Raw genomic sequence first — 12,672 nt, forward strand, 5'->3', positions numbered from 1 at the left:
TATATGGACTCAGATTTTCTTGCTTCTCAAAATGATTGCGTGCTTCTTTTTATTCAATACTATGATGGATGATTACAGTGGCTTTTTCCTTCCTTCTTAAAGATCATTGTACAGTTATTTAAACTGTTAGTAGTTACATTTTAGTTATTCATTGATAACTATTCATCTTTGTCTATATTCTAAAGTTAATTTGAAACAATAAATTAAAAATAAAAAGAACAGTAAATAAAAATAAACAGTGGGCTGGGACAACCTTAAACTTAGTGTAAAGTCCTAAATGCTGTTAACTAGAAATTTAAATGGAACTTAAAAAAAAACTAACTGAAACTCCTTCCGGTTTGCAAAGACAAATACTCCAACCATGACCTCCCTTAGCTAGATGCTCTTGCATCAGGCTTCCGGGGTAGATGAAAATTCATGGCTCCGGTCCATGAGCTCCTCAATAGAATACCCTGCACGTTGTATCTAACCTGCGTCAAGCCACGAACTGTCCTCAATGGGACGGTTCTTCCACTTGATGAGGTACTGTAGGTACTCCTTTCTTCGAGTCCACCTGGCCACTTGTGTATCGAGGATTCCTTCAATCTGAAGTGGCTGAGTTGAAGGCATTTGTCTCATCCACGAACTACTCTCTTCTTGGGTATCCCGATTTTGCTGCGCCGAACTATCCCCTTCAGGATTGGCAGTGTATGGGAATAAATCCACCACATTAAAGATGGGCGATATTCCTATACCTGGAGGCAATTGCAGCTCATAGGCATTTGCAGAAAACTTACACAGAATTTTGCAAGGTCCAATTTTCTTAAACTTTAACTTATTGTATTCGCCCTTAGGGAATCTTTCTCTATGCAGATGCACTAGGATTTGATCCCCTATGTTAAATTGTACCTCCCGTCTTTTCAAATCTGCTTTCTGTTTGTACCTTTGACTATTATCCTGTAATTTCGACTTCACCTGCTCATGTAGGTCATTAATTGCTCTTGCGAAATCTTCCCCATCAACACTCCTTCTTTCTAACTGTCCCAAATCTCGTAACTCATGCACTCCTCGAGGATGCATTCCATACAAGATCTGGAAAGGACTACTTCCCGTGCTTCGATTTGGTGAATCGTTGTAAGCAAATTCCGCTTGGGCAAGTACACGATCCCACATCCGTGAATTTTCCCCAACTAGACTCTGTAGCAGGTTTCCTAAACTCCTGTTCACCACCTCCATCTGCCCATCAGTCTATGGGTGATAAGCGAAGCTGAAGTTTAACTTTGTGTCCAGCTTTTTCCACAAGGTGCGCCAAAAATGTCCTATGAATTTCACATCCCTGTTGGAAACAATGGACTTGGGTAAGCCATGCAGTCTGACAATTTCAGTGAAAAACAAGTGTGCTACATGGGTGGCGTCACTGGTTTTCCTGCAAGGGATGAAGTGTGCCATCTTGGAGAAACGGTCCACCACCACCATGATGGAGTCAAAACCCCACTGTGTTTTTGGCAGACCCAAGACAAAGTCCAGACTGACTGAGTCCCACGGTCTGTTTGGAATAGGCAAGGGTGTATACAACCCCGTGTTCTGACTGTGCCCTTTTGCCAACTGACATACTTTACACCTGGTTACATATCGTTTCATGTCTCTTCGTATCTTCGGCCAATAGTAAAAATTACTGAGTTGATCGAAGGTCTTATCAATGCTGAAATGTCCATATAGACCTCCACTATGTTTTTCTCAGATGATGTTCTCCCTCATCGAACATTCTGAAATACACAGTTGTCCTCCCTTGAATAGCAGCTCCTCCTGTAAGTTATAGTCCAGCCATGGACTATTATTCCTCAACAAGGGATTTTGGTAGGCTTCATAAGCCGCCTTGAAATTTGCATTGGTTTGATACAAGTCCTTCAGGTGTTCAAAACCCAACACTTGTATCGTGCTCTCCTGTAAGAGTAAAACTCTTCTGCTTAGTGCATCTGCTACCTTGTTGGCTTGACCACTGATATGCTTCAATACGAATGTAAAAATCTGCAAGTACTCAACCCATTTTTCGTGTTTATGATTCAGCTTATGCTGCTGCATAACATACTGTAATGCAGAATTATCAGAAAACAAGACAAACTCATTACCCAACAAATAATGTCTCCAATGCTTCAATGCTTGGACGACGACATAAAACTCCTTGTCATAAGACGTGTATTTTTTCCTACTTTCATTTAATTTTTCACTGAAGTAAGCTATTGGTTTGTCTTCCTGGCTGAGTACAACTCCAATGGCTGTACCACTGGCATCACAACAAACTTGGAAAAGTTTGTTAAAATCAGGCAATCTCAAAAGTGGCATTTCAGTAATCTTCTTCTTCAATATCTGGAAACTTTTCTCTACAGCTTCAGTCTAATGGAAAGGTTGACTTGCCTTTTTGATGGTATCCAACATGGGTGCGTAGATTCCACTAAAATTCTTTATAAACTTGCGATGGAAACTTGCCAACCGGTGAAAACTCTGAACTTCGAGCAGACTCTTAGGGGATGGCTAGCTGATTATAGCTGCAACTTTTTCTAGGTCCATTTTCAGCTCATTTTCTGAAATCACAAAACCCAAATAGACTAATTCCTTCTGAAAGAAAGAACATTTTCTTAAATTTATTAGCAACTTATTTTGCTGTAACTTCTCCAAAACATATCTAACGTGTCGAAAATGTTCTTCCTTGGTCTTACTAAAAATCAGCATATCGACAAGATATACAATCATGAATTTTCCAATGAACTCCTTCAACATCTCGTTCATTAGGCACATGAAAGTGCTAGGGGCATTACTCAACCCAAATGGCATCACCAACCATTCATACAGACCTTCATTGGTTTTGAAATTTGTTTTCCATTCATCCCCTTCTCTTATTCTAATCTGGTGGTATCCGCTCTTTAGATCTATTTTCGAAAAATATGTTGCTCCACTCAAGCAGTCCATCATGTCATCCATTCGTGGCAATGGAAACCTGTACCTGATAGTAATTTTATTTATTGCTCTTGAATCAGTACACATCCGCCACTCGCCTCCTTTCTTGGGAGCTAAAACTATCGGAACTGCATAGGGACTTAAACTTTCCCGTATCAATCCTTTGTCCAACAATTCCTGTACCTGCTTCCTGATCTCTTCATTGTCCTTAGGACTCATCCAGTAAGCAACTTTGTTTGGTAAACTAGCTCCGGGGATGAAATCTATGTGATGACTGATACTTCGCTTTGGTGGTAACTTATCCGGTAAATCATCCACCACAATGTCACTGAATTCCTATAACAAATCCTGGATTTCTTCAAGTAAGTCAGAAATTTCAGTATGCAACAGCACTGCTCTTGGTCTCCTTACAACGACATACTTTATCTCATTATCTTCAATCTGTTTTAAAAATTCTTTTCCCCCCATCAGCAACGCTTTTGTCCCACTAGTCTCTGTTGTTTCTTCTTCCTTGATGGGTACTAGTGTATGCTTAATCCCATCCTTGACAAACTTGTAGCAGTTTGTCTTTCCATCATGAACAACTTTTTGGTCATACTGCCATGGTCTACCTAGCAGAATATGACACACGTCCATAGGCATGATATCACAAGTCACCTTGTCCCTATACTTGCCAATATGGAATTCCACCTCACACTACTCGTCAACTAGTAGTTGATGTCCTTTCTGTAACCAAGACACCTTATAGGGAGTTGGGTGCTTTAACCTTTTCAAACCCAATTTCTCCACCATCTCTGTAGCAACCAGATTATCAGTGCTTCCACTGTCTATAATCAGTTTGCAGCATTTTCCATGTGACTTACACACAGTCCAGAATAATTCTTTTCTCTGGGTTTGGTCAGCTGTCTCCTTTTTCAGTTTCAATAGTACCTTGACTAAGGCCTCTCCTGTCTCTGGTACATTCTCTACCTCTTGGGGTGGTGCCTCTGCTTCCTCTATTTGAGCAACATATGCTCCTCCTTGTCTAGCCTGTTCACCTTCAGGAAACTCAAAGGACTCGTGCCCCCACTTGTGGCACTTGTAACACTGGTAGGGAGCTCCTATGCCCCTGCCATTACCCCTTCCTCACTGGTATGGCCTTCCTTCCCTAGTTCTACTTCCTTTTCTGCTATCCCTGAGGTCTTTGAACTGCTGCCTTCTTCACTATTGTTAGTAGTGATACCTTCGCCAAAGGATTGTCCTTTCCCTCTACCAGATCCACGTCCTCTTCTGGCGTTCTGCTTCCTAGTGATCTTTTCTTCTGCCTTCAAGGCACTCTGGTATGCTTCCTCTATGGTTTTTGGAGAAAGAATACTTATCTCGTCCAATATCTCTAGCCTTAGGCCATTTACAAACCTTGTTGTTTTTTCTGGGGTGTCTTCAATGTAACCTGCTCTCAGATTCACCTGATAAAATTCTTCGGTATATTCTTTCACAGTCATTCCTCTCTGTTTCAAATTTTGCACCTGCCGATACAAAGCAATCTGGTAATCTTTGGGCAAAAACTTACCCTTCATTTTGGCGACCATTCTGGTCCACTTTTTAATGGGTGGCTTATTTGATCTTCTCCTCTCTACTTGGACACTGTCCCACCATAAGGTCGCATGTCCTTTCAACTTGGTGGCAACGAATTTAACTTTTCTATCTTCGCTGATCTCCTCACATTCAAAGTATTTGTCTAACTCACTGATCCAGTCCAACAACACTTCTGTGGACAAACTACCATCATAGTTTGAAATCTCAGGCTTTGGCTTACTGCTAGCCAATAAAACCGACCTTAACAATTTGATTTCAGGTCCTTCCTCATCTGATCCATCTGTCGTAACTGCAGCTTCTTCCTCACTATCGTCCCCTCCTTCCGGATCCCTTCTCCTTCCTGCTTCTACTGCTGCCAAACGGGCACTCAAGATCCTAATCTCTTCTCTCAATCCTTCATCTGCTACTCTTCGAATAGCTCTACCACGACCTCTTCTTCTGACTTCCATTTTGTTAAAAAAAAAATTAACCCTAACCTGCTCTGATACCAAAATTGATGGGACCAGCCCTGATCACTTATGGCATATAATTAATGTGTGATTGCGTGGATGATTTTTATGGTTGATTGGTTTTATGGTGTGGTACTGGTGAGTTAATGTTGTGAGGACAATTGTCCTGTCCACGGGCTTCGCTTCTCCCGCCTCTTCACTATGCCAAAGAAACCCTAACCTTTGTCATTTTGTTGTTGTTCCAGTGCTCTGCTGCTCCGTCGAGGTGAGGTCTCTGCTACTGGGTTCTGCTTCGTTTGCTACTGTTACTAAACTACATGTTATAATGATTTCATGTCCAAGTTCAAGATGATTTAAGAACTTTTATTTCCATTGTTGTGTAACTCCTTTCAAATACGCAACCTTATATTTCAATGCATTGCATACTCTATTCAAGTGAACAAGGAGTGCAATCACTCAATTGGAAAGTTTAACAAATACCAACAATACAAGACCACATGTCGCCATGACTTCCACATCAATAAGATAATTCAAGATCATAAGGAATGATGTATGGAGAGAGGAAATTAAATTGAACTAAGGAAAAATCAAATGGACGTGTTGATTTCATAAAATGTCATGTCACCATGATGATGTCAATAAAGCTAACTCAACAAGGGTTTTGACCAATTAGAGGTTGGCATGTGGTAATGGTAATGCCAAAAAAAGAAGATTGAGGTTACAAGTTTCTATTCTATTGGATGGCATGTATCATTGCTCATATGTGGAAAAGTCAAGTGGACCCGTTATTCTATCAAAAATATTTCTAATTCATTTTCGTTTCTATTTTCAAAAAAAACTTTGATGCACTTTTTAAAGGTTTTGGCTCTACCACAATGAGGAGATTTTTAATATTATGCTCATATAACATGAAAAGCTTGTTCCATGGACTCATTGTTGAAATTTTTCATGTTTAGTGATGATTTGGATCATAGAGGCTAAGGGAATCAGATACAATATATTTTTGTGTTGTACATTTTCCCCAACAAACCTAATATGTGTTTTAACTATGCTTTATGCTATTATTAGTCTTTTTTTTCCATGGAAATATTTGGGCAAATCCACCAAAAGGAATCACTTCACATCATCTTATTAACAGAGCCTAACCCCGAGGGCATGGAGGAGAATTGACCCTGTGACCTCCCATTAGCGAGGTGATTTAGCCACGAGAACTCAGCCAATTGAGCTATCCCTCAATATCTACGGTATTATTGGTTTCATAGGTGGATATGAATATTTCTGTGTACACCATGTAAAGCACCAACAAGGATACCTAGAGAGAAATCAAATGATATATATTAATGATTTTTCATGTCTGAGAGAAATCTTAAGTGATGTAGAAGTTTAAGAAGGATAACATAGGGGAAAAAACTATGAAGTCTAAGATTGTGAGAAGTGGCATTCACATAAAAATGTCAAAGCAAACAATTAGGGCTCTGTGTATTAATCCACTTAGCATTAGGTCATCAATAATAAATTCAACAATTATAGATGGATGATTTCCATCTAGTCAAACTCTTCCATGTGGTAGAGTTAATTTGAATCAATTCTATGGGACATCTAAATGCCTTGGATAGTGTTATGTGTTAATGGAATGTATTGGGTACTTGAATACCATTAGAATGCTTTTTTCAAAAGTTTTTTAGTACTAGTCCTAATTTTAATGGACTAATATTTTTGTCACATAATTGGAGTTGTGAGGCCATAAAGATTCCTATCATTGTGTCCTTATAGTTGCAAAAGTACATATACATATCCCACTCATTGTAAAATTAGTCTCCACATTTTTTGGGTCTATAGAATCAAGTGATTTCCAAACTTTGTGATTCATTCATTTCATGAGTTTATGATTGGGAGAATATACATGGTTTAAAAGAAAAGGAACCCAATCATGCAGGATTGGGGCATTACAACTACCATCATTTAAAGATCAACACATCACCACATTGTCAAAGTTATGAAGCCATGATTTAATGCCAACTATTTGTGCCTTGAATCAATTGTGCATTGTATGTTGTGGGACCCACCAAATGAATTATTGTAAGCACGACTCTAATTAAAATAAATAAATAATTAAAGGATAATTAACAAGATTGAATATTATTGACTGGGTCTGAAGTCAAAGAAGCAATGGTATCCACTCTACGTACTCATGATGCACCCACAATTTAAACTCCATACATGGACCAATACTTGCATGACTCTTTAAAATATATGGTTCTCTCAAAGGTCAATTTTTATTGACTTATCATAGATATTCAAACAAAATCAACAACAATCATATCCAAGATTATAAGTGAAGACAAAAAAGAGTCCTAGTTGAAATTTATTAATCATAATTTGTGATCAACATAGGTTATCTTCTTAGGAACATTGAAAAATAAATCATGTAGTCATTAGTTTAATTCTTTTAGGAGGTATACATTGAATAAGGTTAGATGTTAATGCAATTGTTTTTCCCTTAAGAGATGGGAAAAAACTAATACAACAACCCAATTCAAGATTATTGAATGTAATTTATGCAATTCTTTGTCGAAGTAGATATATAATACTTCTTTCACCTATTCAAGCAATGATAGATGAACTCAATGACCATCCTTCTGGAATTGACTACATTTTGTTGATATGATCAACTAGGGTACAATATGCTCTCATCATCCTCACCATTTTTGTACTACTATTCAAGTATTGTAAATCATAAGATTGTATGTAGTGGGACCCACCAAATGAATTATTGTAAGTATGGTGCTAATTCAAAAATAAATAAAATTAAAGGATAAGTAACAATATTGAATATTGTTGAAGGGGTCGGAAGTTAAAGAAGCAATGATATCCACTCTAGGTACTCATTATGCACCCACAATTTAGACTCCATACATGCACCAATCATTACAAGCATAAGGCTCAAAATTTATGGTTCTTTGAAAGTCCAATCTTTATTGAGTTATCATAGATATTCAAACAAAATCAACAACATACATATCCACGATTATAAGTGAAGACAAAAAACAAGTCCCATTCAAAATTTATTAATCATAATTTGTGATTAAACATAGGTGCTCTTCTTAGGCACATTGAAAAATAAATCATGGACTCATTAGCTTAATTCTTAGGAACATTGAAAAATAAATCATGGAGTCATTAATTTAATTCTTCTAGGAGGTATACATTGAATAGGGTTAGTTGTTAATGTGATTGTTTTTCGCTTAAGAGATGGGTAAAAACTAATACAAAAATCCAATTCAAGATTATGGAATGTAATTTATGCAATTCCGTGTCGTGGTAGATATATAATACTTATTTCACCTCTTTAAGTAATGATAGATGAGCTCGATGAGCATCCTTCTGGAATTGACTACATTTTGTTGATATGATCAACTAGCGTATGATATGCTCTCATCATCCTCATTATTTTTGTACTATTATTCAAGTCTTGTAAATCATAAAATTCCTACTAACAATTCCAAATTGATAACGCTTCCTTTGTATTTCATCACAAAGTATCTTCTTATAATTGAGGGTTGGTAAGAGTTATCTTATGATTCAATAATCCTCAACCCTCTTTGTTATCTAGGAAGTTATATGGTAAATGATTTAGACCTCATTGCACCAAAAAGTCCTTTCTATAATAACTGCAGTATGAGGGAACTACAAGGAAAATTACTCTTAGCAGAGGTTATAATGAAGGTTTTTAGTGTTATAAAATTATAAATAAATGTCAAAAAAGCTTCACTACAAAATTCGCTTGTGGTAGCGTATGTTTTAGTGGAGATGATAATAAAACTTCATCACAACTAAAAAAATCTGGGCGGTCGTAGTTTTTAGCGGATATCTTTTTAGAGGTGCGCTTAATGGAGAAAAAACACTAGTGCGTTAACACTATAAAAGTATAGGTGTTGTAAATTTCAATAAAAGCACGAGGGAGTTGAATGCAAACAACACCGGTGCTTAAAAAGTATACTGCCCTAGTGCTTATGTATTAAACAAATTCCCAAGGAAGTACTTTTCAGGAACCACATCGGGGCATGAAAAAAATTTGCAGACCCGATTCTTTTACTTAAATTTACAACGTCAGTGCTTATGTATTGTACAAATGCACTAGTGTGCTACTAATATAAAAGAACCGGTGTTGTTAATTTGAATAATGCATCGGGTGTGGAAACAATATTTTGGAGCATCGGGGTGTTGGTTCTATGAAAGCACCGATGCTTTAAGAATTACAATGCATTAGGGCATTAAATGCAAACAATGTTGGTGTTTGAAGAGTATAACACCCCGATGCTCATTTGTTTTTGAATGCCTTGGTGTTGTAATGTTAAGGCACCAGGCCATGCAAAAAAAACCTTACTCGACCGGTGCTTTTACATAGTATAATGCACCGATGTGTATTTTTTTACAGATGCACCATGATGTTTTATTATTATATCATTTTTTTACAGACGATACCATTTATTATTATTATAAATATCGTTGTTGAAAAATTCAAATGCGGAGCGGTGTGCATTAATATATGATGTCCTAGTACCCATTTTCTCTTTTTTAGAAACATCGACCTGTGACAATGCAAGTATTGTGATTTTTTAAATCCATTATTCATTGAAAAATCGACATATATCTTATAAAAATATTCATATAAATTACTTTTTTATTAGTGCATTTGTATATGATGTTTGGATTAATTTGTTATATCATCAGATTTCACATCTCTTCATTCTAATATTTAATCATTGGTGTGCCATTTCACAATGACATTGGACAATGTAATAGAATAAAATAAAATGTATTTTATTATATATGAAAAGAGGATATTTGTCATACAAAATGGGATAGTTATTGGTAACCCCTCGTCTTTCAATTGGGACACTATGTCCATTACATAAAACAATTTTTTTTTAGTTTCAAATACAAGTATTTCAAAAAATACAAAGCTTGCATTAATATCCAAATAGATCATCATTGTTCGCTAGAACTACTATTAGTACTGCTCGAGCTACTTTCATGACTTGGGTTATTTGGACAGATGTTTTGTTGATTGCATCGATTATTTTCGTCATCTTTTTGTTCCATCGACAAACATAAAATACAGTGTAATGAGTGTATCTACATTGGTGAGAATAATGAAAATTGAAATAAATAACATACATCAATGTAAATCGAACAACAATGTACCGTAGCAAGAAGTAAGTCATGAATTGTACACATGGTTTTGTAAACCAAATCTCATGCCTTGTTGCAACAACTCTTCTATTGGCGTAGTCCATACTTTGTTTCCTGCAAGTTTTATACCCCATAATAAATCATAGATTTAATATAAAGGATATTTTTGTTCTATTAATTATAAACTCAGAGAAGTAAAACAACAGAGATATATCCCCAAGAGTTAGCTCAATCGGTCAAATCAGTGCCTCGCCAATCGGGAGGTCACAGGGTCAATTCGTGAAAGCTCTTGGGGTCAAGCCAGTAAATAGGCCGAGGGGTGTGACCCCCTTCAGGTGGGGTCCACCCTAGCGTTGAACAACCTTGGACATAGCTGACCCACTAACCATGGGTATCCGTGAACCAGAAGTGAAAAAAAGAAAAGAAAAACAAAACAAAAAACAAAAAAAAACATCAGAGATACTTACAAAATCCACAATTAATTGTTGATTTGCTAACATATACTCACAACCCATATTTAACCCAATGTCAATCAATTCTTCTGAGACAGACTCAAAGTTTTGTCATTTCAATGGAGGAAACAACATTGTCCCATTTAAACCATAAAAGAAGAAAATACGCAAATACAATGGATGCAAGTAATAAAAGTTATCAAGAGGACAAGGAGATGTCAAAAACAATGAGCTAGATTGGAAATAATTCAATTGATGAAGTATAGGAAACTCTAGAAGAGGGCATGCAGGATTATAGAGGAGTAAACATGAAAAATGTTGCAGAAGAAATGGAATTTTTAGAATATTGGCTGAACAACCCAAATACAAAGTGTGAAATGAATGAAACTATGGTAGATTGCAACAGTTCAAAGGAATATGGGGACAAAATTTCCATGGTGTAAATGCAAAAACTAGTGGACATTAGTGATAGTAAGTCCCAACAGAGACATGATGAAGGAATACAAGCAAATATTGAGGAAGCTTCAAGCATCAAGATGCCAGTGGAGAATAATACCGACAAAATTTAGCAAGAAAACAATAGGAATTTGCAAAGTATGTGTCATCAAGAGAATGAACTGGATATTTAAATCGAAGAAATAAGGAAATTGATGCTAAAAGGGCCTCAAAATAGATATTTCAGGCATAGAAGAATGGATGACAGTAGGTTGTGAAGGATTGAGCAAGGGTACATCAACAAGGAAGGAGGAGAACTATGGTATAAAGTTTGGAAGCCTGGGAGAAAGGAGGAAACCATAGTAAAGCAGCATGACATGATAAAGCAAATGGTGAGATACAATATAAGGGTTGGGATCCAGGAATATTTTTCATCAGCATATAAAGGCACATGATCAGGTGACCATGAAATTTTTCCACCTTGGTTGTCTCATGTATGTTATGATATTTTGACACATAGGAAAAAATTAAGACAACTTGTTCTAATCTATAGTTATGCAAAGTGTGTTTCTTTAGTATGTACTTTTTGTAACTTACAATCTGATGGTCAAGATATGTTCTAGATATGAAGTGATCCAATGGTTCATTCTCTCATTGGTATCACCGATGCTTGATCCATGGCTTAACGCCCGATTGGTCCATGATCTATATTTAAAGAGCATGGAGGATCATTTGTTAGGTGACCATTCATGATAGAAGCTTATGTAAATTTTCTTTCTTTTACATTAATAAATTGCCTGAAGTGGCCGCGTTGACTTAGGTCATGGACTGTTTCTCTCTTTGAGGGTTTTAACCACGTTAAGAATACTGTTGTACTGATCTGTGTTATGTTTGTGAGCATGTCCTTTGGTGTTATATCTAAGGAACTTAATATGTAGATTCCCACATGCTATCGAGGGCCGCATCTGTTGGTGATCCAAATTCGAAGCCGGTACAACTGCATCTGACAGTTATTTCCTAGATCTATTGTTTCTGACTGCTTTCGGGACGAGAGGATTGCTCTATTATGTTAGGAGCATCTGTTCTAGTGAGGAACCCCTTTCGTTTCACACAAAAAGGTTTCTGGTAGCCCTAGCTAATTTATTTTTAAGATCTGGAGGTATACAATCTTTATTTGCAATTGCAATTATTTATCTCTCTGTTTCCTCTATGATTTTTTTATTACCAGATCTATACCTTTCATTTCTACGTATCTCTTTGCCCCATAACTCTTTGCGATCTGGGCAAACCATAAATAGAAAGAAAGGATTTTTCTCATGCGTATGCACTTTTCCGCTGCACCTTAGTGTGATCTCGGAAAACCAAAAACATTGAGAAAAATATTTAGTTTCCGACCAAATCTAACTTTAAGCTATAAGACTTGGTTACTTTTGCTTGTTCGTTTTGGGTTGTGTGGTTGTTTTTTGTTTTGTAGGGAAAGGGGGGGGGGGGTTATATAACATTATCATTCACTTCCCAACATTCACATAGTTTGTCGGCATCTTCAACAACATTTCTTCAAAAAGCCATAACTTCTTCATCCAGAAGCTGTTTTCAGAGCCATTTTTTAATCAGCCTAATTTTTCGAGATC

Source organism: Pinus tabuliformis, chromosome 6, assembly GCF_031772625.1.
Source record: "Pinus tabuliformis cultivar Carrire ecotype Pingquan chromosome 6, CPIR1, whole genome shotgun sequence".
NCBI classification, from domain to species: Eukaryota; Viridiplantae; Streptophyta; class Pinopsida; order Pinales; family Pinaceae; genus Pinus; species Pinus tabuliformis.